Here is a 6,819-nt window from a genome sequence, read left to right as displayed (position 1 = left end):
GTGTGTGTGTGTGTGTGTGTGTGCGTGTGCGCCATAAGCCATGTACTACATGAGATATATGCCTATTTACCTATTTAAGACGCATCTAGCTCTAATGAAGCAAGAGTGAGTTTGTGCAAATCATAATGCACTGGGTCTCACCCTCTTGCCATCTTTGGAAGGGCTCCAATTTTCGCTTTCCCTTTCTCTCCATCTCCATCCTCCATAGCTTTCACTTCACCTTTCTTGCACTCTTGGGTTTTTCAACACAACGATTAATTTCTTGGATCTTTCAACACAACAATTAATTTCTTCACACCTTGTAGTGATAGTGCTACTCCATGCTAGTGGAGAGGGGATATGTCCCAAGTTGGTTATGTTAAAAATATAAATGCTACTCTAGAAAATGTTATTCTAGTTTCATTTGAGGCACTCATGGTGAGTCCTCTAGAGTTTAATACATGTGAGACTCTCGAGGTCTTGTCCTTGTAGACCATCTAAAGGAAACCTTGTTTGGCATCCCACACATTTTGTGCTACATTTATTATTCATTTGCTTTGAGTTAGTATACATTGCTCATCCACCTATGGCACATATATTGGTCATGATCGTGGACATTAACTCCTCAACTTGTGCACAAGGATTTCTCCTATGTGATTTCAAGCATGGCACCTCGAGATGTTTGAGATATGGAGGATTTTTGCCACAAAAAGGCCATTCATGGTACTCTAGAGGCTCTCAATCTATCAAAGTGTCTCTCTCCTAATTCACTTTTTGTGCTACCCATATTGAAGCATCTTATGCTTGGCAAGGTAAGATAACATCTATCTCTCATGTTGGAGTAGATATCCTTCATCTCACATTACTCATGGTTGGTGTACTTCTTGTGGAGGATTATGCATTGGCAAAGCCGCCTCTCCATGCACATCTTTGTGGAGGAGTTGCTAGTGAATTTTGAAGGGAAGCTATAAGTGTCCACAAATAGTGGAAGTGCATAAGCTTTCAAGAAGACAATTCAAGTGAATCCTTATCGGCCATATCTTATGAGAAGGGGGCTTCTCATCAGAGAGTAGCCTCATTTGTGTCCATTGGATGATTCATCTACTGGTGAGTGGTCTTATGGTCAATGGAAGCTTCAATTTTCTTCCATCAATGTAGACTTCTCTTAGCCCATGCAACAAACTTCCTAGCTCACCTAATCATGGCGAGAGCTACAAAAAGTGGTGTTTGAGAGGGGGCAACTAGTGCCCTCGCTAGAAATATCTAGTGCTCATTGTGAGGAGCACATAGGTGTACTCTTGGTTTCACTCACTTGTAGAAATCAAGTGTTTGTGATTAGGAGGTGATTTGTGAGTCTAATCATGTCATGATTGTGGATGGGGATCTAACTCTTCTTCTTCAACATTTTGTGGCCTTTTAGACACACCATATGGTTGAAGAGTATTTGATGGTCCTCTTCAAGCTTTTACTAGTTTGAACATTGGCAAGCTACTAGTTGTAGGGAGTCATTTCTTCATCCATGTTTTACACTTGAGAAGTCTTCTTTGTGCTATCTTTGAGGCACATCCATTTATGTGCACGACTTACGTATCCATGGTTGCTACACTTTTTTGTCTTCTCTGTATCATTTTATTTCTCTACAATTTGTTGTCTTCTCTAATCATTATGTTTCTCTCCATACTCAACAGTTTTTGAGCATCAAGACAAGGTGTTAGAAACATGTGTGGTGCTCTATGAAGTGACATGGGGTCCTTCTCATAAGGCACTCATAGTAAGTCCTCTCAACTCTCATTCATGCAACTCCAACCACATTTGACTTATAGCCTATACAAAGACAACCCTATTTGGCACCCCACACATTGTGTGCTCATTGTTCACTCGCTCTTGATTGGTGCTTCATCCTTCACTCTAGCTTCTTGTTAGTGTTGTTGGTGACTTAATTTTTGGGCAGCTCATGTGAGCTTCATCATTATTGAGTTGCTTGCCATTTATCCTCATTTCTTGTTTATGCTTCACATTATTTTGTTACTCAATGCATCATCTAGTGATGTCATAAATGCGCACTCTCTTCCAAGCTCTCTTGGGTCCACCATACTTCCAATATGTGTTTCTCCATGCTTGATGCTTGTGTTATGGATTTTAGACCATCCCCTCTATCAATCAAGCTTATGAATCCTTTGATTAGTTCAACCCTCCCCCTTTAGACTAAATTCTTAAGATTCCTAATGTAGATTGAGGATTCTTAAGCTAGTTAGATTTAAACCCTTTCAATGAAGTTAGACTAGTCTTTCCCTAGACATGTCTAGCTAGGTCTTTAGGCTAATCTCATTTTCTACCAAATAGACTAGTGCAACTTAAGATGGTTATTCTATAGCTCCTTAACTTCAATTGATATTTCTGTCTCTCCATTCCTTTTTGTATGTATACTCACTTGTTAGGCCTCTTCATTCACTTCTTAGCTGCACACCCACTCTTAGAATTACTTTACATATTTATCTTCCCACCAAAGCATCTGAATATAAAGCAATAAATACAAGTTTTGATCTCTCTAATTTTATTGGATTTGTTTTCCACTCAAGGACTAACATTGTAGGAACCTCTTGTTCCTCGTTGGGCCGATGACATGGATTTTAAATTCTACCTTGATAGTTGAGCATTCACATCCTTGGCTACCATAATTTCAATTTATCCTTCTAACTAGCACAATGTTTATCTTTATGCACAAATCTTCCAACTATGCTCCATTTTCTTGATCTTCTACTTGCATCAAGTTCTTGGCTCCTTAATACCTATTCTTAGGTTGGGGAACCCCCCCCCCCCCCCATCAAGTTCTTGCCCCTCGATACCTATTCTTAAGTCTTTGGGGGGGGGGGGGGGGGGGGGGAGCGGGGGGCTGTTCATTAGCCTGTCTTCTTTCTTCAACATCAACATCCCTTTCTTGTTGTCTAATCTTAATCCAAAATGTCCTAACCCAAAGAGATCAAGGTATCAAAAGGAACTGGTCAAGGATCTACCACAATCATAGAGATTATGGATAACTTCTTTTGAAGTGCACAAGAGTTTCACCTCAATGAAATCAAGATATAGAGCCAAGGGTGCTAGAAAGGATTACAAGGTGACAAAAATCTTCTATGAGACTCATATTTTTGCTTTTTTGTTTTTTATAATTTGTCTAACCACCATCAAAGATGTTGATGCAAAAGGCATGACAAGGTAAAGGTTTTATGATAGTTAATTGCAATCCTAGAGTGAGTAATGCAAGCTCATGATGCTATGTAGAGATGTCCACAATCCCAAGTTTACTACTGCTTTAAGTGCTCAAATCACAAAACACAAGCAAAGGGAATGCAATAAGGTGTATGCTTATGCAATAGGGTTTTTCTTGAATAGTGCCTCAACAACAAAATTGTTCACTTATCTAAGTGCCCTCTTAAAATTAAAAAATGAAGTACATGAAGGATAAGAGTCTACTCATTCTCTTTCATTATCCCTTTTGGAACTAATAGAGGTTGTTAAGCCATCTACCTACCGCTAAGTTTACCACTACTAGTGTTCAAATCACAAAACACAAGGCTATGCAAAGGAAATGCAATAAGGTGTATGTTGATGCAATAGGGTTTTGCTTGGACAATGCCTCATCAACAAAAATGAAGTGTCCCCTTAAAATGAAAAAATAAAGTACATGAAGGATAAGAGTCTACTCATTCTCTTCAATTATCCTTTTTGGGTCTAGCCGAGGGTTGTTAAGCTACCTAGCTATTGCCAAGAATTCATCCTATTCAAAATAGACCTAGAAATATTGATTAGCATTACACTTTAGGACATATGCTTATACAATGGTGTGGTGACAAGGTGTATGCGTGTCCCAAAAAAACTTATCCACCATTGTTAACTTCAATTAAGTGCTTATACAATGGTGTGGTGACAAGGTGTATGCGTGTCCCAAAAAAACTTATCCACCATTGTTAACTTCAATTAAGTGGTCCACTTAGCCTTGAATTGTGTGGATACCTTGTTTTTTCGAGAAAGAAGAGTTTCTTTTAGAAAATTAAAGGAAGAGGTCGTTTCACATGTGTGCACATGTGCACAGGCACGCGCACATGAGCACAATAGTGCACCCTCATTTCTTAAATACAAGAATCTAGAACTTTGGTAGGAAAATTGGCTCAACATGTTCTGTGAAAGGGAATCGTTATCTTTGCTGGATGCATCCCTTGTTATTCCACATCATTGCTAGCTCTCCACCTGCTCTTGCTACTCTTCACCATTGCCATCATCATCTTTATTGTCCTTCCTCAATTGCCACCCTACTACCTAGTAACCTAGGAGCTGCCACCCTGCATTCTTCAACATCCTCCTATGGCCACCATGGGCCTTCCTCTCATCATTCTTACATCCAAACTCTGTTGCTGCAGTGCTGTGCTTGCTGTTTTCAGTCACCTAGACAACCACATTTTCAGCTTTTGACCTCATTCCTGCCAAACTGTGTTCCAGAAACCTGACAGTGCTGTGCTAGCTGTTTTTGACCACCCAAACTGTTGCATTTTCATTTTATAAGCCCACTCCTGCTGTCGTTCAGCCATTTGACATCCTGATTTCCTTGGCAGACAACCATCCACTCCTTGAGCATCCATTGTATCACACTTCACATACTTGGCTTGTTCATTGAGTTTTCATTGAGCACTCATCCATTTCCTTTATTGTTCTTTTGTGTTTTGTCTTAGTTCACTAATTCCCTTTCTTCTGTGTTTTGTCTAACTTCATTGTGTTAGTCATGTTCATACACTCTATGTTTTCTTTGAGAACCCTAGTCTATCCTCACAAAAAATACATGGCCTCAACAGCATGGCTGGAGCAGAATAACTGATTAGCTGTACCAGTTACACAGCCAAAATCCAACAGCTTAGGCATACAACATGTTAATCTTACAAAAGCCTGGCAGAGGATATTCACAGTTTAGCACACAACCTAAAACACGCAATATGTTAAGCTTAGAAAACTATAGCTGGCAGAGGATATTCACAGTAGTTTTAAACAGTTAGCTTGAACATTTCTCTCTTGTTTTGGCACAATGATACAGCTGAGGCTTAGTCTGTTGAAGCTGCAATAACAATGCTGCCACACAAAGCCACCGCATAATCAGACTTGTATGGAGTGCATACAACATGGCATTTTGCTACATAGATAAACGATGTTTGTCTTAACTACTAAATGGCCATCTCTTCCTGTGCTTGTTTCATCCAACACTTCTGAATGATGCACATACAGTGTTAGTATACAGTACAAGGCTGCACAATGTACACCAGTAACAACAGTTACAAAGCATAGAACAGGACATCTCACTGCATAATAAAAGATGTGGGATTTGACTACTTTTTCAATCACCCATTTCTCAGCTTGATTCAACATTGTCAGATCTTTTGTTTGTTCCTCAATCAGAAAGGCATGCAGGACAGATGATTTATAGACCAAATGTAAAATCAATTGGAAGGTAACCAGTATGTTTGAAATTTTGGCCAACGACCACACATATGCCAGCTACTTAAGATGATTCAAAAAATGATTAAGCAGGATCATTCCTCTGATTGATCACTGCAAGAAACAAGAATGCCATGTTTTTCACACACAACCTGTTCTTCCACACCACTAATGACCTTTCCATAACCGTAGCGCAGTGGCATTCCACCCCAGAGCCGATGAAAAGCTGTAATGCAGGCCCCACGATTCTTTCTGCGTTGCTTCTTCGCACTTAAAAGCATAGCTACTAAGATCACCATCAGACTTACGTGTATCTCCCCAATCCCTGGGCTTGCCATTCACAAGCAAGAGACCACAATCTGTTTGATTTGGCACTAAAAAATTCATTGCAATGTCTTCACAGTTCATGTTGTCATCTACGTAATCCCTAACACTCTGGGGCATGGCACAAGTATATTTATACAAGAATTCAGTTGATAAAATCATGAACTTTGTTAGCATTATAGAGTACCTGTCAGGATGTAAGGTGTAAATCCATGTTTTTGTGTGCAAATGATATTCATGTGATCGAGGAAAAAAAGCCAACAAAGTGGTTATCATTCTCCCTCCATATCTGGAATGCAAACTTGAGATCATCCAAATCAACAGTGATATCATCATCACAGATCAAAACAGCCCTGGTTTTCAGATAGGGTCGAGGCAGAAATCTATCATCAAGGCTGGTTGTATCCTGCCTCACCACATATACTGGTGTTCCAAGACTGATAAGATCAGTTTGATTGAGGAGTGTTCAAGGTGTAGATGTATTTCCCCACAGAATACAGATGGAATGAACTATAGACGAGACCAAATATGTCCGTGCAATCTGCTTGATGAGGGGCAAGCAAGCCTCTGCGAAGCCGCTGATCAGAATGGAGAGCTGATCTGATTTCAGCTTCCAAACCTCAGGATAAAGGCTCCTCCTGCAGGTGCTGGGATACTGAGACAAGCAGATGCTGCAGAGGCACAAGAAGATGCAGAGCGCAATGATAATCATGAGGATCTGGTGCACAGCATGTCTGCAAAGAACCATTATGAATTTGCCTTTTCCCAATCAGTGTCACCTAGAGGCCACTTGACTGTGACCTCCAATATTTCTAAGCATCCAAAAGATTTGATTTCAAGCACAACTATGCACATCCCCCTCTGTCTGAGCATCCAAATGACTTGATTTCAGGCACATCCACAAACTCTCTAAGTATCCAAATGATTTGATTTCAAGCACAATTATTCTTATGCCAATCACATCCTCAGTCTGTCAAAGAATCCAAATGATTTAATTTCAGGCACAACTATGCATTCCTTTAATGATAAAGACTTCCC

At 39.9% G+C, this 6,819-nt stretch overlaps 1 pseudogene; it reads right to left on the bottom strand.

Annotated features, from left to right (window-relative positions):
* Positions 1-5,007: 5,007 nt before the first annotated feature.
* Positions 5,008-6,529, bottom strand: LOC148028920 (glycosyltransferase family protein 64 C3 pseudogene; annotated as a pseudogene).
* Positions 6,530-6,819: the final 290 nt, after the last annotated feature.

The sequence above is a fragment of the Lygodium microphyllum genome, chromosome 11 (genome assembly GCF_053477565.2).
Source record: "Lygodium microphyllum isolate KBCC chromosome 11, Lygodium_microphyllum_v1.1.10, whole genome shotgun sequence".
NCBI lineage: Eukaryota > Viridiplantae > Streptophyta > Polypodiopsida > Schizaeales > Lygodiaceae > Lygodium > Lygodium microphyllum.
This window is presented reverse-complemented; position numbering and strand designations above follow the sequence as displayed.